A 20885-nucleotide genomic window follows, 5' to 3' on the forward strand; every position below is an offset into this window, starting at 1 on the left:
AGCTCCCAAGCAGCCCCCCAAGGGTGCTGCCTCTTCCTGAGGGAGCTCCAGGCTGTTTCAGGGAGGGAGCTCTGAAGGCTCTGGCCCCCCATGCTCAGGGTTGCCTGGGGAAATGCAGGACAATCAGCAAGATTTGAATTTCAGATAAACAGCGAATACTGTTTCAGTGTATGTCCCGATTATTGCATAGAACATACACACACTGAAAATTATTTGCTATTTATCTGAAATTCCAATTTCACTGGGCATCCTGTATTTTTTTTTCATCCTGTATTTTTGCTGGCTAAACTGGGCAAGGCTATCATACGGTTGCAAACAGTCGGACCGAGCGTGCATATGTGCCTGCACCTCACCCCTCAGCAGGTAACACCTGGCCAGTGGGGAGGGTCTCTGGTGGAAGGGGGGACTGGAGGAAGGGGGCGTCAAGGGACAGGAGACCCCTGCTGTCTCAGGACAGTTGTCTCCTTTCAAGGAGCTCTGGTTGTAACTGTCCCCTGCCCACCCTTTCCCCTCACTGGTTACTACTGCACTGCCCAACGCCATGGCTCACTTGTAGGGGGTCCCCTCTCCCCACACCCCCCAAAGTCACCTCCATGTCCCCAAGGAGTACAGGGCTCATTTGCTGGGGCCTGGTGGAGCTCAGTTCAGCGGCTAATCCCCTGGGTGGCTCCTGTCAGATTATTAATTAGCTAAAGCGGATTGGTCCTGGAACAACATGCGCCTGGACTTCAGATAAAGCAGGCCAGGGAAGCCGGGCGGGGGGCGGCTTAAAGTGACAAGACTCCGTTTCTGAACTGCTCCCCGAGGTGGGGCTGGGCTGGCAGGCAGGGCCAGGGCAGGGTGATTGCTGACAGACCCTCCGCCCCACCTCACTCCTCTGTCCACTCAGGAGAGCATCTTGGAGCAGGTGTGTGTGGACGCACCTGTATCCAGGTGCAGACAGCCCATGAGAGGAGAAGCCAGTCAGAGTGGGTCTTGCTTTTAAAGAGCTTGTGCCTAAGCAGATCATGTCACTCAGAACTCTTCAAAAAGCTTCTTATTCCACTCGGGGCAAAAGCCTCAGTTCTCACAATGGCTTCAAGGCCTGCAGGAGCTGGGGGACCCCCGTTCAACTCCCTTGACCACACAGGGCACCTCCCCAACTCCAGCCACACCATGCCTCCCTGCTGTCCTCCAACATTCCAGGGGAGCTCTTGCCTCTGGGAGGCTCGCTCACTCATTTCCTTCTGTCCTTGTTGTTGTTTAGACACTGAGTCGTGCCTGACTCTTTTGAGACCCCATGGACTGTAGCCTGCCAGGCTCCTCTGTCCATGGGATTTCCCAGGCAAAAATACTGGAGGGAGTTGCCATTTCCTCCTCCAGGGGATCTTCCCGACCCAGGAATTGAACCCAGGTCTACCCACACTACAGGCAGATTCTTTACCACTGAGCCACTAGGGAAGCTCCTTTCTGTTCTTACCCAAAAGTCAATTATCCCACTGATGCCTTCCCCAGACGCCACACCTAAAATGACAAACCATCTGCCCACCTCCTCCTGCCACACACACTCCCTATTCTGTCCTCCAAACCTGCTTCACTTTTCTCCCAGACACACATCGCCATCCAATATCTACTCTATTTCTTTACTGCATTTATCATTTGCCTCCCTCCACAAAGATGCAAATGCCACAAGCACAGGAATTCTTGCCTTGTTGGTTCACTGATGCACTTCCAGTCCAGTCTGTAGCGTCGTCAAGCATCAGTAATGCTTGAGGAATGGATGAAAAAGAAACATGAATGGCCAGAGGTTAAAGGTCAGAATCTGGACCGCCACCTCTGCTAGCTCTGAGTTCTATGTGGCTGCGTCCTGGCCAACCCTGGGGGGCTCCCCAGTCCCCCGTCCCTCCTCCGCCACTCTTTTGGAGCCCGCCCTTCCCGGCTCTGCATCACACTAGGTGCTACTTGTACCACAGTCCTAGCATTTCCCTGTGGATGCATTTCTAGGTTCAGGGTCTCCCAGGGATGTCCTGGGGCACCCATCTCCTTGCCGCCCGACCCTCCGCTACCAGAAGGGATTGTTACTCTCTCTGCCCTGGAAACAGAACAGGGTGATGACAGCAAAGAGTGGGGGACACCAGGACTCCCAGCTGCTTCCTCAGGCCCAGCTCTGATGCCAGCAAACTCTTGGGCCTGGATTGTTTTGACTTGAGTCGGTGAAGCTGAAATATTGAGTCACAGCGGCCCTAAACTTCATTACCAGCTCTCAACACAGATTACTAAGGGAAAAAAGTTGCTTTTAATTGCTTTTTCCGATTAGCATTTCTGGAGAAGAAACTAGTGATTAATTACACCTTCCCTCCCTTCAACCACCCGTGCCGCAGAGGTCCCGACACCAGGCTACCATCTGAAGACTCAGGATCAGAAAAGTCTCATGCTTATGAAGGGCCAAGAAACCAAACCAGACTGGGTGGTGAGCTGAAAGTGGAGACCATCCTGGGGGCTGATTTAACAGAGCAAGCAGCTGATGGTGTGGGGAGGCCCGGGTGGGCCCATCCAAGGGTCCTCTTACGGCTTCAGCATGGTGTCCACTGGGCTGAAGGACTTCCACAAGGACTAGGACTATACCTGGGTGCATTCTAGAATCAGAGAGTCCCAGGAAGCTGGGAGAAGATGAAATTGGGGAGCCTGAAGATCTGCAAGAGAAGATGATGTGATTGCAGCCATTGGGACTCCCCTTGGGTGCAAAACCCACTGTTGCTTCTCCAATGCCAGTGTGTTCTCCCAGTGGAGGCTCCAAGGTGACAGGACAGAGGCAGGGTGGAAGTGTCCTCCTCTCATCCACAAGACATCAACCCCCCAAACCATGGGCCACTCTCTGTCCCTTTTGGAGTGAGCAGATCACTCTGGGTAGGTCCCGGCAGTCCGGCCTTGCCGGCCCTGCCTGATCCCTTTCCCTTTGGGTCAGTGCCTGGTGGACCCCAGGGGCTTCCAACCCTGCTAGGAGGGAGAACTTGGGAAGGAGGCGCAAGATGGGGGTGTTGGCAACACCGAGCAGAATCCTAGCACAGATTAGAAGCCAGAACACTCAGTAACTCTTCCTAAACCATCTCCCCATCACGTCTCTGCCCAGCTCCACAGTGTTGTGACCACGGAGTCCACTCATCCAGGCTGCCACCTGGGGATGGGGGGGACAGGTGGAGGACATAGGCCCCCACTCCCCTCAGCCAGCACCTCCCTCTCCCAATCCCGCCCCTCCACACTCCCACCCCAGCTGCAGGCTCTGGAGCGGCCAGCCCCACATCAGATCAAAGCCCTGGAGAACGGAGTTAGAACTGTCCAGTCCAGTTATGAGTGAAGGCCATGGATCTAGTGCAGGCCAAGGAGGCAGAAAGCAGAAGAGCCTCCCACACATGCACAGACACACACGGCTGCCCACCCAGACGCACCCGCCCCCAGGGCTCAGCCCGGTGTTTTGATGTCGGCAGACACACCCGGGAAGACTGGCTGACACCCCCTTGGAGCCTGAGGCACCAGCTGCACGCCTGGGACATCCCCATCACCCGCTGCAAGGCGGCGTCGCCAGCCCGCCCTTCTGCTCTCTACTGTCACTCCCCCTGGAGGTCAGGCCTCCAGAGTGTTCCTGGAGGGCTGAGCCAGCCCATATGGCTGGGAATATGTTGCCAGCACGGGTGGGCGAGTCCTCACTGGGGCCCCCGCGGTTGGCTGTGACAGTTTCACACTCGCTCCAGCCAGGCCTCTGGCTGCTCTCTGGGCTACACAGTGACCACTTGGGGGGCTTGTAGATGGTTTGGCTATTACAGTATCACTGCTGGGACTGCCTGTTCTGTCCTGGCCCAAGCAGATGATTCCAGGCCCAGGAGAGCGGGGCCTCACGTCAAGGACCCTGGAAAAGCACAATGGTCTAGGTCAAGCCTAAGGACGGATCTACGGCAATTCACACTGTGAATTGTGGAAAGACTTTCTGTGTGGAAAGACAGCTAGGATCTCTATCCATGAGCTGGGGCTGGAGACTAAACTGGCCATTTCTGGAAATGAGGGAGTCTTAGACAAACCCATTTCTCAGCTCTCAAAGCTGATCAACTGAGGTTCTTGGTATCCAGGTGCAGAAATAACATTTAAAGCCACAGTGAGAGAACTTATACAAGCTTCTAGGCACAACCTCAGACCCAGCAAAGAATCCATGGAGCAAAGGCACAAAACAGGCTTCCATGCAAAATCTTAAAGCCACAAGGACAATGAGCTGGGAAATCTCTGCTGAAATTGGCACCGGATATAAGCAGGCCTCAGACCTTCTCTCCACAGATGACCCAGGGGTGCTAATGCACTCCACCAAGCTTTCTTAGCAAACAGCCCAGTGCCCAGAGTGGTGCTTCTCCCCTTGGCACTGTCAGGGGGAACATGAGAGAGAGGAGATGTAGGGCTACATATCAGGGGCCTGGAATGCCAGAGTCAACCTGGGATCTTGTCTCTTCTGTCCCTGATCAATCCACCAGCAAGGCCAGTTCACTCTCCCTGTAAACACACAGGGCCTCTGCCCTCTTTTCTCCATTTCCCCCTTCTGTCTCAGTCACTTGCAACTGATGTCAAACGGAGGAAAGGAATAAGAACAACAATAAAATCTGTCTGTGGGATGTTCCCAGGGGAAAGAGAAAGGTTCCACTTGGTTCCTAAAATCACCAAAAGCCGCCTCCCAGAATGTAACCTGGTTGGCTGAATCAGCTTCTCACTCCAGTGGCTGCAGCAGCCTCGTCTCCTGGTTTCTGCCCTTGCCCCCTCAATCCATGTTCACCATGGCAGCCCCAGGCTTCTTTTTAAAACAAAATCAGATCACTTCATCTCCCTGCTTTAAACCCTCTAGCAACTCCCCCATCACCCAAACAATAATGCCCCAACTTCCCCTGGCACAACACAAGCCTACAAACCCTGGCCTAGCCCTGTCCACTCCCAGCACTGGGGCCTCTTTCTGTCCACCAAGCACCTTGAGCTCTCAGCCTCAGTTCCTGTAGACTATTTCTCTCCTGCTGAAAATATTCCACCCCTCTTAGGATGGGTTTCCACTTTCAATTCCTCCATCTCAGCCAACTGTCATCTCCTCAAAGGAGGCCCCTGTACTGCCCAGTCACTTCCTACCACCTCATCCTATTTCCATTCTGCACTGAAGATTTCCTTGTCATTCTTTTGGTGTGGGTTTATCTGTTGTCTGCTTACCCAACCAGAACTCCACAAGAGCTGGACTGTCTTGTCACTTTATCCCTAATGATCAGAAGACACCAGGCCCTCCATAAGTATTGAATAAACATAACCAGATCTTCTGTGGCACAGCCAGAAGTGGGGAGAATCTGAGTCAGACAGGACCAGGTCTGCAGACCAGACCTGAGCACAGACTTTCCCCAAGCCCACACTCTTGTGTGGTGAGGCAGGACACCTCTGAGACCTCGGGTCACTCAGACTACAGAGGACCCTAGGCTGTGGCCAAAGGGCCAGGTGAGTAAGGAGGGGCTCGGCCATGACATTCCCGCTAGGAGCCCTCTGAGTTCCCAAGCTTCATTACCAGGGCCAAGACGGCCGATGCCAGGATATAGGAGTCCCCGAGGACTCCCAGAGCCCATACCCTATGCCTGGTACAAACCCCAGCTGGCGTGGCCCCTGGGAGTCAACAGTGAGTGGAAACTTCAGAAAGGGAAAAACTAATGGGCATGTTTTGCCAAAGGAAAGAAGAAAACAAAAAGCCTGCCACTGAGGACAGAACCACCAAACACTGCCCCCTGGAAAAGGGGCTCCACAGACACTCTGGCAACTTGTTCACATTCAGGGCACAGGCAGCTGGGGAGACCATCCAGAAGCTTGAGGGTGCCTGGGCTTGTCATCCCAAGACCCATGATCATCAAGGAAGCAGACTTGGACAAGAAAAGCCCAGGAAAGGAGCAGAGACGTACAGGAGTTGGTGCTGACCCAACTGGACGACTGCACAGCCACCAGTCTATACAGACCCATTGCCATCAGGGAAAAACAGCTGCACATCCTCAATGTGGATGGACCAGTTCCTAGACACTGGGAAGACAAGTCTCAGCCACACAGTTACTCCACCACAGCAACCAAAGGCCATGCTTACAGCTGATCTGCAAATCTCTAGCCCTGATCCATGACTTCTGCTGGTTCCCAAGGTGGCATGCCCCAAAATGGCCAGGCCTGCAGCTCTGGGGACCACTCAAACCTCAAGGAGCACCAAGGCACCCATGTCTGCAAGTACCTCCTCCCTGCAAGTTCAAAGTCTAGAGTTGCAGCACTTGACCACTGGAGGGAGGGGCGGGACACGCCTGCCCTTGGCGCCTGTGGTGCCTGCCATGCCTGACCCTACAACCAGAGCACAGGTGGGTGAGTCCGGGCTGCCGCCTCCAGTCTGGCACACACAGGAGAAGCAGCCCCCAGGCCTGCCTTCCCAGCCACACTCCAGGGCCTCAGATTCAGCCCCCCACCCTAAGATGCTGTCCATCAACTTTATCAACCCAAGCCCTCTGGGCTGGTCCCTTCAGGTCGTAAGACAATACTGGCTAATGATAAGCATGTAGTAAGTTACCTGCTTTGTATCAACCCTCCCCCCATGGGCATCCCAGGTGGTGTAGTGGTAAAGAATCCACCCGCCAATACAGAAGACGCAAGAGACACGGGTTTGATTCCTGGGTCAGGAAGAGCCCCTGGAGCAGGAAATGGCAACCCATTCCAGTATTCTTGCCTGGGAAATTCCATGGACAGAGGAGCCTGGCAGTCCATGGGGTTGCAAAGAGTCGGACGTGACTGAGCACACACACATACATCTACCTTATGATCTGCCACATTTGACACCTGCAGGCAAATATCTGACAGTACCAGCCCCATAGGCTACCCATCCCAGGTGTAAGTACCTGTCTTAAGCATGGGGCTAACTTCCGAGCCAGGGTCAAAAATACCTGTGTCCTCTTCTCTAAGGTGGGTCCTGCCTGGGCTGGAGGGCCACCAAGAGAGCCCCAACAAGTCACACCTGAGCTCAGAGCAGAGCCAGAGTTGCTGGATACATAGATGGGTTGTACCGTTCCCAGAGATGATGTTCAGAAGTGACCCATCAGGTGGCTCCAAGAGGCATGTTTGCCACAGGCCTCACCTGGAGTACCTACACGCTGCCAGCACCACCCGATGTCATACAGTGGTGATGCTGGGAGGATTCTTCAAGGTCAGTGAGTCCCACCTCTTTATTTCACTTGTGGGGAAACAGAGGTCCAGAGGGGAAAAAGCAGTGAGATGAAGTAGAGCCAGGGCCAAAATGCAGATTCCTAGGCCCTGGCTCTTTTCTCAAACCTGCATATTCTCGGTTTTGCTTAGGGGAGTTAAGCTACCACCGCTGAGAAAGGCCAATACAGTCTCTCCCCTAAGAAGGAAACCCTGGCTGGCCAACGACAGTCCCACCCACATTTCTCAGTGACATCTTGGGAATCTTGGGAGTGGTTACCTTTGCATCCCAAGAACCTGGGGTCCGAAGTCCATTCCCACACACACCACGGGAGCAGCAGGACCCCCTTCTATAGGAAGGGCCGAGGCAGCAGGAAAGGCAGGTAAGATGGATGGTCTTCACCTTCACTCAGTGAGGTCTGTTTGCCTACCAAAAGGAGAAAGGAAAACAGATTTATTTGGCTATTGTTGAGACCTACAGAGCTACTCAGAGAGAAAGACAATAGAGGGTAAGGTTCAGACACCTTGCCCGGCAACTGGCCAACAAGGTAAGAGATTCTCAGGCCTTACCTAGCAATCGGCAGCTGGCATCACCGTGGTGCATGCCATGCCTGACCCTATAACCAATGTACCCTTTGCACGATTATTAGCCAGCTGCTACAAGGTTGTCCCACCTAAAGAAAGAATCAAATGGGTAGAAACGAAAATAAGCCAATCAGGTGCCACCCCAGGTAACAACAGAGTGACCACACCCTAGACTCGGCACCGGGGGTGAAAGGTCAGGCTGACAATGAATCAAGCTGACATTGGAAACCAGATCAGACCCACACAACCAAACCAACCCTTGGCCTCTCCAGCCTCCTGTGCCCTCCAGACTTCCCCTTGACCAGCTCCCACCTGCTCCCCTGACCCCCACAGTGGCCTTATGGGAGTCTCTAAAAATGGAATAAGCAGGTGTCTCTACAGCTACTACGATGGTGAGTTTGGCTTCTTCTCTTTCTTTCCCCCTCCCCATGCTGGCTCTGTGCCCTTACATCTCATAAAAAAAAGAAAAGAGGGTACACACACATGCCCCCCAAAAGGGGGGCATATCATTTGTGATATAGGTGTTGGGCCAGAAAAAAGTGGCCAAAGAAACTTGGGAGGTTTGCCCTGCTACCGGCAACCTTTGTGTCAATTTAAGCAAATATTGTGGTGTTTCCATGGTGATTCCTGTTTTGAATATCCACTACACTCACTTTTTAAAGGGCTTTTCCTGTTTGCGTTTCAACTCCAAACCTGTAAATATTTTCAGCCTTTTTAGAAAAATTAGCCCATGTGCGTGCAAACACAGACACAACACCACCGACACACAGCCTCCCGGGCCTGGAGTTCCAGCCTCACAGATGTGAGAGTGGGGTGCAGGAACCCCGAGGGGGCTGTCTCTCTGGTCTCACACCCACCTGGCACACACAGGGCTGGCATCAGGGAGGGTGGAGCCTAAAAGGCCGGTCCTTCCCTTCCCCCTTGCCGGGTCACTGCAGCACCCGCGCCTGGCCTGTGTATTCCTAAAGCCTGTGAGTGGGCTCGGCCCTGACTCCACAGTGTGGCATGGTGTGGGCAGCTGCTTAGCAGGTTCTCCCACTTGGCCCAGCCCCTGGATCCCCTGGGGCCTCCCTGGAGTGCATGAACCCCTCCTCTCCTGCTTCCCAAGGTTGGGCCATGAGTGGAAGGGGGTAGTCGGTACTCTGAAGGCCAGAGTTTCCAGCACCAGTTCCACCCCACCTCTGCTCTGGGCAATGCCACCGAGCCCAGCTCCCCGGAGAAGCTTCGGGATGGCCCTGCAACAGTGGTCCTGGGCTTGGAGCAGCCCAGCTCCCACCCCACCCTTCGGCAGGGTTAACAGCGGGTTTCCTGGTTTCCATGGATTCCCGCCAGGCCCCTAATGTGAGTTTCGTGTGATTTGGGGGAAGTGAATTTCCTTTGTTTTCCAGTTTGGGAATATTTTTTTCTTTAAAAAAGAGGAAAAAACACTTTAATGGGAACTTCAGGGCCACTGAGAGACACTCCTCTAGGCTCTGACACGCCTCTCACTGTTGGTTCAGAACCCCCCAAAGCCTGGGGCAGCTCACCCACTGACCAAGCATCTCTGAGCTGGAAGATGGGGTGCCAGCCATCACCTACCACTCCCTACCCCCAGATCACGCTTCTTCTGGGGGGGCTGTACTCAGATATCCCATCAGAAGGACTGCTGCCCCACCTGAAAGCCAGCTGCTTACACAGCTGGAGGATACTTCCCTGCTTCCAGGCACACACGTCTCCCCAGAGAAAAGGTCAAGAGACACGAAGGGTAGGGTTCCTCCCTGGCTCCTGGCAAAGAGCTAGAAAAACCTGAGTCTGACCACACACAAAAGGTGAACATGAATAAAACCAGGGTCTTACATCCTAGTTCAGAAGGGGTTTTCCAGTTACAGGGGAAGGGGGTCTTCCAGACCCTGGTGGGGACTTTGGCCTCCTCCAGCTGAGGGAGGGGCCGGTCCTGGGCAGAGGGACCTTCTCAGCTTTGGCAGTAAGAACAACTGAATAAAGGGTGTGGCCAGGCCTTCTCCTCCTCCTCCCCATTCCTGCATCCTCCAGCCCTGCCAGGGTGCGGCCATGCCCCAGGACCGTCCCCAACCAACTGGCCTGACCCATTTACCAAACCAGGGCACAGGCCCCAGGGCCTGCCATGGTCAGGGCCCTCCCACAGCACAGGCCCTAGGGCCATGGCAGCAGCAGGAATCTTGGTCAGTAGGTTCAGAGCCCAAAGGACCAAGCTCTCTGGCCAGCAAGTGAAGGGGTGAGAAGTCAAGTGCAGGCACAGAAATAACGCTGGGCTGAGACTCAGAAGACGGGTCTGAGTCCCAGTTCTGCCGCTTAACTCACTGTGGGCCCTTGGACAAGCGACGTACTCTCCCCAGGGCCCGAAACTTCCTGGGCCAACGACGGTGACGCCTTCTTCCCGCCTACCTAGCAGACGCGGAGGACCAGCAAGGACGTGAAAGGCCTTCAGAGCGTTCTAGAAACGCTCTTGACTCCCAGCACCCTCTTCTTGCAAGTCTCTTCAAGGTAACTTTTCAGAATCTACCTCAAGCAGGCCCATATGCCCCTCCACTCCCTTCCTCGTGAAACCTTCCCTGTGGCATTTAAACTGGACTAAAGTCATTTGTGCACGAGTCTGTCTCCATCGTTGATTTTTAACTCAAGAGCAGAGACCAGGTCTTAATTATCATTGCGTCCCCAGCATTTAGCACAACAGCTGGCCCGCTGTGGGCAGCACAAGTGTTTGTGAGATTGAACTAGTCCCTGATTTCATGTCAGAATCAGATGGGCCTGGCGCAGCTTCATCCCCCTCCTCCGACAGGAAATTTTATCACCTACTTTCACGCTGGCTTCTGTTTCGTTCCTCTAAGCCCCAACCTGTGTCCTGGTCTCTCCCAGCTCCTCCATCAACACCATGAATTCATAACTTTCAGGTTCAATGAGGCAGCTTGGTTACATGACCCTCCTCCAGCTGATTCTGGTGAGAGGTGATTGAGCACCTACTATGTGCAGGGAACATGGTGGGAGTGGAGGGCACACCCTCTGCCAAGAGGCCTATGTGAGAAGAAATTATATTAATTTTCCAGACGCCTTCTATTCACCAAGCAGCGTGCCGAGTACTTGTGTATGTATGACCTCATTGAATCTTTACAACATGAAGTAGGAAGGATTATGATCCCCATGGGTAGACTGGAGAAGGCAGGCACAGAGATACATACCAAGTGACTTTCCAAAGATCATATAGCTCACAAGTGCTGGAGCAAGGCCTGGAGTCAGGCTGACAGGCTCCTAGGCCCAACTCACTTAAAAGTTCCCCTCGTCCCTACCCATGACTTCAGTCCCCACCCACACCTAATGTTTTTTCCCCTCCTGAATCTCAGTTCTCCTGCCCTCCAAACAGGTCTCCATCAAATCCTCAGAGTCACCCGAAAGCATTCAGAGATCACAGCCCAGAGGGAAGGCAAAGTCCAGGCTTAGGTTGGAAGGAGGTGAGGCCTATGGTGATGCACCTGGCGAGCAGGAGGAACCCCTGGATCCACCTGGTCAACAGGGTCCCAGCTGTGGGTATGACCTCCTGGAGAAGAAAGAGGTTGAGCCACCCGACGCTGTCACGTGATGGGATAAGGACGAGGCAGCCACCCAGGAAAGGGCCACTCTGAGTCAGGAGGCCCTCTGGGCATGGGACAACCTTTAAGTCTTCTCTCCAGACCCAGAGTAAGCCAAGAGGCTTTATGCCAGGGTGGGTGGGTGGGTACACAGAGATTTCGGCCTCCTTCCCCACATCAATACCTCCTGATGCAATGAACACCTGCTTCAGAGATGCAGGGCTGAAAAGCAGGGCCACAAGACCCCCTGACCCTCACCAGGTGAATGTGCAGTTGAGGCAGGCGTCACCTAGCATCTCCCCAGTGGTGAGAAGTCACGGGAGGTGTGGCAGGGAAAGATCCAAATCCCAGAGGATAAAGAGGTGGAAGATCAGGCCAGGTGGGGAGAGGACAGAGCCCTAATGAGCAGATTTCATAAACCACCTGGAGTGAAAACAAAAACACAGACGTGCACATTGCCCAACTTCAGGGCTGTATGGAAAAGGGGAAAAAAAAACAATAAAAAAATCCACATCTTAATACAAAAATCCTACACGATGTGTTGTGGCACGAAAATGTTTTTCATTGCATTTTTCATCTGTGATCTCACACAGCCTACGACGGGTACGCCCAACGCAGGAGGTGTCTGATGGTACATAAACAGGGCAAACATACATACAATGAACCAAAACAAGGGCAGCAAAGATTCAGGTTGGTCCGAGCTGACATCGCATGGTTTCAGGTGGCCTCTGGAGATGGCTACACTGGCTCCAAGCATGGGCCCCCCTTAGATTCCTGAGGGAGGAATAAATGGGGCAAGAACAAGCTCCAGTGGAAAGAAACGTGGAGTTCTGAGCACTCCGAACCAGCGGAACTGCAGGCCAGCTGGCTGTGTGGCTTTCTCCACTGACGGTGCTGTCCCGCCATCGACAGAGGCCGGAGAGGGAACGCACACCCCAAAGGCCCCTCCTGTGTGTCACTTACCCCACAGTTACTATCTGTCTCCTGTTTGCTCCACCCCTCCCCCCTTTTAATTGTTGGATGAGTTTACAGAGCTGTGTGCCAAAAACAATCAACTCTAGGGAACAGAGTTATACAAAATAGGGCGTGTCGCCAGAGGGAGACGGATATCCATGGAAACCGCCACCTTTTCTCAGTAGCCTAGGTAAAGCCGGGGGAGGGGGGTGGGGGGGGGCTCCACCCAGAACAGGGCCCCAGAAAATGCTGGGATCGCTGATGACCTGAGGGAGGCACGTCTCCTGGGGAGGGTCAGGAAGTGGGGTCAGCCGGAGACCACCACCAGGGCAGGGCTGTTGGAACTCGAGTGCACACACACATGCTTGTGTGCACACACACACCACCTCACCAGATCACTGGGACAGGAGGCCATAGTAATTTCATGTACAAGCTTCGGAGTCAGACTGCCAGGTTTGAGCTGCCATTTACAAGCTGTGTGACCCTGGGCAAACAAACTCCTTTGACTTCTCTGTGTCTCAGTCTCTCCATCAATAAAATGAAAATAATAATGCCCTTCCTGCATATGGTTATGAGGATTAAACACTGTATTATGTGTAACATGCTAAGAAAAGTAGCTGGCACACAGTAGGTGCTAAAAGTACTTGAGAAATTAAATCAGTCAAAAGGGCTAAATGAAAAGAAAGGAGGAATGGTTTCTAGCTTCTGCCCTAGTTGAGGAGGAAAAGAATGATAGTTCATGTTTATTAAGGACTATGTGCTGAGGACCTTAATACATTAATACAAATAACCATCACAAGAAGCCAGTGAGGCAGGTTATTATCCTAACTGGATAGCTGAGGAACGAAGACTCAGAGAAGGATGTGACCCACCCAAGGTCACATATCAGGAAGAGATTTGAACCCATGCCTGTCTGACACCTACACAACACGCTGCTTGGCAAGGAGAAGGAGAGGGAAGCGGGTGGGGAGGAAGCAAGAGAGGGATGGATGAGCTTCCAGGAGGTTCTCTTTCCAGACGGGACTTAGATGCACAGCAGTGCAATCCAGATGTGTTTTTTTCCAAGCTTACAAAGGAAAACGGAAATCCACCGAACCAGTGACCACCGATGGGAGGAATAAGTAGAGGAAAGCTGAAATGGTCAACAGGCTCAGGTATCCACATTCCTCAGGAGGTCCTGTTCCAATCCTGATCCCAGGAGACAAAAGATGCTCTCCAGAATCAAGAGGTCCCTGGAAGGGAGGCAGCAGAGTTATTGGGTCCACCTCCCATCCATGAGGGCCCAACGCCTGGGAAAGATCCTGGGAAGAACCCAAGTGTCTGCCTTCTAAGAACCCAGGCAGATTCCTGGAGGGGACAGGGCACAGAAAAGGAGAACATAGGCCTCCCGTGTTGCCAGGTCAGGCCCAGGGATGCGCAGGAGGCCTGGGAGGCTGAGAGCTGGAGTCAGAGGCTGCCCACCCTGAATGGTCTGGTTCTTACCCTGCTCGGAGACGGAGGCCACACAGGCTTGGTGGCTCAGCCCTTTCTGCCATCGACCACCCAAACTCATTCAGATATTTCCTTTCTCACTTGCTTTTTAAAAAAAATTTAATGTTCTCTATAATTCATCCGTCCCAGAAGATAATCGATAGAGCCCGTAATGAAAATCTGAGCCATATTTTTATGATCTGCTGTGAGCAGAAAGGGCCACATCAGCAGGTCCAGTTTCGGTGCTCCCTATCTGTCTTACCCACTGCCCCGGGGATTACTTACCCAGCCAGCCCTGCCCACAGCCCCCCACCCAGAGCTCTGCCCTTGGCCACCCAGGAAGGCGTGGACTGCCCAGCTGGTAAAGAGACTCAGGCCACCACCCTGGCATCACCCTGATGCTCACTCCACCAACCCCGGTCACAGGATGGTCACCCACCATTGCTAGTGTCTTTCTGAGTCTTTCTGAAGCTGTCCCCCACCCCACCCCCCGCCAGCACCCTGGCACGACCACCCCCCCCACCCCCCCCACCCTGGAATATTACAACCATCTTCAGTCAGGGCCCTTCCAGAAGCCAGAAGACCCTCACTAGGACCTGGAGGCCTGGGCAGGCCTCAAGGAGCCAGGCCAGCTCCCACCGTGGCTTTTGCTCCCCACCAAGAAAGGCCATCCACTCTTTGGGGACTCCCAGGGTGGGGGCGGTTCCTGAGGAACACCTAGGACCCTCTGGTCAGTGGAGGGAAATAATGATTGCTCATTATTACCACCTCGAGCACATTCCTCCTCTTCTTGGTCTCTGCCCTGTGAGGTGAAGGGTGTGGATGAGCCAGTCTGAGGGGATTCACGGTGGGCTGAGGGGGACATCCCCTTCTGCTCCGACAGGACTCACTGAAAGAAAAGCAGAGTCCCACCCCTTTCCCTGGCACCACTAGTGGGAGCCAAACAACAGGTGAGGCCAGGCTCCTCCCAGAACTCTTTGCCGCTTGGCACCAATCAGAGAGCGCCACTTCACCAGTTCTGGGATGGGTGACCCAGGGGGCCCAATCAGAGCCCAGAGAATGCTCCAACATCGCAGGAACAAGGACCGAAACCAATAAGAAGTGTGATCCAGCCATAGTATGGACCACTACAGTCATCAACAGACATTTACAGAAAGCAGGACATTGTTAAGAGACAAAATTCATATGATTCTACCATTTAGAAGGCTGTCCAGTAGAACTCTCAGTACTGTTCAGTATGGCAGCCACTGGCCAGGTGCAGCTACCGAACACTGGAAACGTGGCAAGTGTGACTGTGGAGCTAAATTTTTAATTTTATTAAATTTTAGTTTAAGTGACCACACATGCCTAAAGGCTACTGTATTGGACAGCACAGGTTTAAAGAAAGATTTTCTTAAATGTAAAAAAAAATTCTTAATAAAAGATTTAAAACCTGTTATCTCAAGGCAGTAGAATAATCATTATTAACTATAACAATAGAAAGTATTAATGTTTACGCCATGTGTCAGGCTCCGTGGTCAATAGTTCAAGCAGATCATCACACTGAATTGTCACTGTCCTCCAAGATACATATGAGCATTATCCCCACTTTATAGATGAGGAAATTGAGGTTCAGCAATAAGAAGTAACTTACCCAAAGTAACAGCGCTGGGCGGCAAAGATGGGTCTCAGACCCAGGTCTCTCTGTTGACCTGATCTGTACTTTTAACTACACTATGTATTTTTAAACTATTCTCTTCACAGGTTTTTGTTTGTTTGTTTGTTTGTTTGTATTTTCCAATGAGCCATGAACATGACTTGTAATCAGGAAGAACATGTCTTTTTTAAAAAGACCAAAAAGAGGCAAATTATTTTTCCCCAGGAGGGAAGTTTGTGGAGAGATTACTGGGGCCCCTGGCCAACGGGGCCTCCAGTTTTTGAATAGAGAAAAGAGAAGGCAGTGTGGTTGCAGGTCCCCTCTGTCCCTGCTGCTCCTACTGCCAGATGCCTGGTGCTTAGGGGGCCTCAGGACGGACGATGGTGGGCTGAGGATCCTCCAGCAGCCAGGCTGCCAGTAGGATCCAGTTTCCTCCCAGCCCCACCCTGGAGTCAGTTCCTAACAGGTTTCTCAGCAGTTTTGCAATCATCACCCAGGTCTGCGTCTTAAAGAAGGCAGCAGGCCACGGGGCTGTCTGCAAAAGGCAGCACACGCCGTTCTTATCACAGACCACCCCTGTCCCACCACCTTCTAGTTGTTACTGCTGTTGTTTAGTCGCTCAGTTGTGTCTGATTCTTTTGCAACCCCATGGACTTAGCCTGGCAGGCTCCTCTGTCCAGGGGATTTCCTAGGCAAGAATACTGAAGGGGGTTGCCATTTCCTTCTCCAGGGGATCTTCCTGACCCAGGGATTGAACTGGCGTCTCCTGCATTGGCAGGCGGATTCTTTACCACTGAGCCACCAGGGAAGCCCCACGTTACTACCTTCTAGAAGAGCCAAGAGCTCTGGGCCAGCAGCCCAAGCCTGGGATATGCTATCTGCCCTCTGTGGGCATGGAGAGGGTTGTTCTCCCAGCGGGGGACTGTCATTGGCCTCGTTCACCCACTCTTGGGACTGCAATTAGGTTCAGAACAGGGGGATGAAGAAATTCCCTTTGAAAAATCTGTGATGAAGGAAAAAGGCCCAGCAAGTACTGAACCCGGCTAGAAATGGAATCAGGAAGGATTGGATTTTGAGTTGTTTTTGCTTTTTTTCCATAGCACCAACCTGAAGGGTGGGAGACAGGGAGCAATTATCCCCATTTGATCTGGTTTCCATTCAACGTGTTTTTTTTATCCACTGAGATGCACAGATTGTTCAGGTTTCAGGGTAGGCAGGATAAATGTCCTTACTTAGAAGTTTTTTATTATTATTATTATTATGGATTTTTGGTTCTGTGCTGTCTGCAGTTCTCTGTCATTTCCAATCTACCTTATGTTCCCCTTGGATTTATATATTTATTTTTGGGGGTTGGTTTCAGGTGCTCCTAGTTTATCAAACAATCAGCCCTGTGAGGTACACTGGGTGTTTCCAGAAATTACATCACAAAAAATCATGCAATTAAAGTGTAAGAGGAAAAAAAAACATAGCTGTTGCTTAATTTTGTATTTTAATTAGCAACTTATTGTAAATGTAGACTTTTAAAATGGAGGCGCCTAAGTAAAGCCAGTCAACAAGTTTTTCTAATGAATCAATTTCACCTCTTCCCTCCTCCTCCTCATGGCAATGTCATCTTCCAGATTTTTTTTTTGCCCTCTTTTTTTTTCTATTCCACTTTTTACTTCTTGCCCAACACATATTAGAAAAAGGATGTGTGTTAGTCACTCAGTCGTGTCCGACTCTTTGTGACCCCATGGACTGTCGGCCGCCAGGCTACTCTATCCATGGAATTCTCCAGGCAAGAATACTGGAGTGGATTGCCATTGCCTTCTTCAGGGGATCTTTCTGACTCAGGGATTGACTCCGGGTCTCTTGCACTATAGGCAGATTCTCTACCATCTGATCCACCAGGGAAGCCCCTGAAATAAAAAAAGTCAGGCATCCTGGCACCGAGGACTCTTACAGGAGCCCTTCCCTATATATATGACCATGGAAGAAACCTTGATGTGAGGGTTCTGGCTGAAGACCCAGTGTGCAGCTGCCACTGTGCCCATTGCTCTGTCCCCAGCCCTGTTTCACTGAGGCCAAACCCCTCTGTGCTCAGTCCCAGAGATATCCCTCTGCTCCTGGAGAGAGAAGAAAGCCCAGTGCAGCACAGAGTGCCAAGGCAACAGGAAGAGGGTGGAGTCTCAGGCCACCTGCAGCCTGAACAGATACAAGGTGAAGAGATGGGAAGCTCCGAATGTTGTGAAACCCAAGAGACCTCTGGTTGCCTGGAGGAAGTTAGAGAGAGGGCACAGGAGGGAAGGGGAAGAGGGAACACAGAGCCAGAGAATAGAAGTTGAAACCAGCAAGGTCTGTCCAGGTCGTGTGGCCGCACAGAGAAAGCCCACATCTGTGAGTCCCAGGCACCTCCTGAGGGTAGATCCAGACTGCCATCACGGGTGTAGAGTCCTGGTCTTCCCCTTGTAGAAAGCTCACAGCTCTGAACTTCCCTGGTGGTTAAGACACCACACTTCCAAGGCAGAGGATGTAGGTTTAATCCCCAGTCTAGGAACTAAGAGAGTTCACAGCTCAGGGGATAGGGGACAGGAAAGTCAACTAATCTGCCCCTTTTAGCCTAGTTTCTGGGACAGAAGGCTGAGGATGGGGAAAGAGCCCCCTAGTTCTCTGTTCAATCCTGCCATCCCAGGAAGGCTAGACAAGACTCAGATGTCCCAGCCAAGGGAAGACCCCTGGAAGCTGCTTATGGCCTCCGTGTCCGTGTTCACAGGGACTCATCTAAGCCCTCCTGTCATCCCAGAGGCTAGGCCAGCTTATTAAGCATAGGTGTCCACCTGAACACCAGACAGATGCATGCCTCCTACTCAGTGCTCCAAAAACAGTGCAGAGACACTGTGGAGAAACGCTCTTCTGGGGCAATCCAGGGTATTCAGTACCGTGGGCAAAACTCCACCCTGGCCATTTTTATTCTGAACAGGAAGAACTGCAATGCTGGGCTTAGGAAAGGTTGTCATTTACCTGCCCCTGCCTCATGACCACACTGGTGGGGGAGGTGGGCACTCAAGAAGGCTCTGGAACACCTGGAGGCAGAATCCTGGCCCCTGCTCCCTGAGATTCCCGAAGAAAGGAAGGAAGAGAGGAAGGAAGAACCTCCTTCCTCCAGGGAGGAAGGGGCTGGACCTCCATGTCATCACGCACCGGTGGGAACCCAGACCCAACCTCACGACAGATCCTGCTCGGTTCAGCTTCAATCGGAAAGGAAGGCACTCATCAAACAGGGGCCAGGCAGGGATGTGGGCACCGAGATTAGGAATTTGGAAAACCATCTGAGGAACCCGGCCCTGGGAAGACAGCAACAGGATTTAATACCTTATCCCGGCTGTCTGGTAAACACCCTGAACCAGCCCCACACTCCGTTAGGCAGCCTCGGATCCTCAGGTGTGCTGGCGACGGGCAGGTAGAGGCAGACGTGGGCAGAGACAGGAAAGGGGGGGAAGTATAGGCCTGGGGGAGGGGGGAGGGAGGAGCTGGCCTGGAAGGATAGGATGGGTGGCAGCCAAGCCAGACAGTCAATGAAACAGCTGACAGGTGCAAGGAAGGGGGGCAGGGAGAACAGAAAGGTGAGCTGGGGGTTCAGAATACTTCGGGATATCACCGTCACACCCCAGGGGAGCTGAGTGGGATGAGAGGAAGAGTCAGAGGCTTGCGGGCCAAAGACCTAAGAGTCCTGGCTGCCCTTTCTCCCAGTTAAAGGAGAAATCCAGGCCTTGCACTCCTCCAAACCAACCAGGACCAAGAAGCTGGTGGGGCTAGCTTCCAGAGCTTACTGGCCACCTATGAGCACAATCTGCTGGTATCCTTTAGGGTCACCTCTCAGAAACACACATACACAGATTGGCTTGGATTGTTGAGCTGCTCAGTTGTGTCTGACTCTTTTTCAACCCCATGGACTTGTAGCCCAACAGGCTCCTCTGTCCGTGGAATTTTCCAGGCAAGAATACTGGAGTGGATTGTTATTTCCTTCTCCAAGGGATCGTTCCGACCCAAAGATTGAACCCACATCTCCTGCATTAGCAGAAGGATTCTTTACTATTGAGCCACCGCGGAAGCCCACATACGCGTATCAGTTCAGTTCAGTTCAGTTCAGTTGCTCAGTCGTGTCCGACTCTTTGCGACCCCATGAATCGCAGCATGCCAGGCCTCCCTGTCCATCACCAACTCCCGGAGTTCACCCATATACCCCGTGCCAAAAAGATTGTCAAATCAATCACAATGGAGCTTTCTTCTACTCTAAGCTAGAGCTGACAGAAGAAGCTGGGAGGGTAGGGGGCAGCCCTGAGTGACTCAGAGGGGACTCGGCCCTCCAGAGATGGCTCAGGGTGAGTGAAGAGTAGACTAGAAGAAAAGGGGGGCCCAGGCTGGTCCTTGGGGTGTTCCTGGGTGAACCACCTTTGCTACGATCCAAGCACAGAGGTCAGGCCTGCCACTTCCACCACCAGGCCCAAGCAGGCCACATGACTAATTCTCTTTTCCCATTTCCGTCTGCTCCTAGATGTAATTACAGTTTTGGATTGCAATCCACCCAAAGTGTAACCCTGATGCACTCTCCCTGCTCTCAGAGAATCGGAAACCATTTCCAAAGCTAAAAGGCGCACCCCTTTTAAATGTTTTCATCAGCTGGCTTCTTCCAGCCACACTCTCAAAGCTGCCCTGGCTACCTTGGTCAGCACTGGTCCTCTCTCTCTGCCCCCTCAGAACCACAGGATCTCCTGTGTTCCCAGCAAGGGGAAGAAAGAGGTTTCCTGGACTGCTGTGGGTCTGGGCTTGGGGTCCCCTGCCTTTTGCACATCGTCTAAGCCTCAGGATCCCAAGAAATTCCATCCAAGGCCACTTGATCCAAAAGCCCCAGATGGAAAACCTTCCTCCTCCAACCATAACCACATGGAACCCAGACCCCTCCACTCCAAACATGATTCTGTGGGCCCGAGAGGAGCCATCAGGGGAGGCTGGGAGCCTGTGCCTACCCTTGCCTGCCGCGGTGCCAAGTTCTCTGCAGCCCCAGAGCAGAATGCTAAGACCCAGAGCTCACAGGTCTGCAGTCAAGGGAAGTCTCAAGCATCTTCCGCCACCATTTCTGCCCCAGGTTTTCAACTCTGGCCTTGCCTGTATCAACAGTTTGAATTGTTGCATTAAACACACACACACAGACAGATGCACCACTCCCCAACAGGGAGTGAAAACGCATAGAGAAAAACCCCACAAGACCTAGGGTTGGGGCTGGAAGCCAGTGTCAGCAGCTCACCGTTTCCCCCACAGCAGGCAGGCAGCCAGAGAACCCAGGGCAATACAAGCTGTGGACCTCGCCAGACATTAGAACACTTGTTCGGGTCCCTACACTTTGGAAGCTGGTCCCCCAGTGCAGCGCTTCGGGCCACTGCTGCTGATAATTTTTCAGAGATAAACAAACCGGTTTG

The sequence above is a fragment of the Bos mutus genome, chromosome 16 (genome assembly GCF_027580195.1).
Source record: "Bos mutus isolate GX-2022 chromosome 16, NWIPB_WYAK_1.1, whole genome shotgun sequence".
Taxonomy (NCBI): Eukaryota; Metazoa; Chordata; class Mammalia; order Artiodactyla; family Bovidae; genus Bos; species Bos mutus.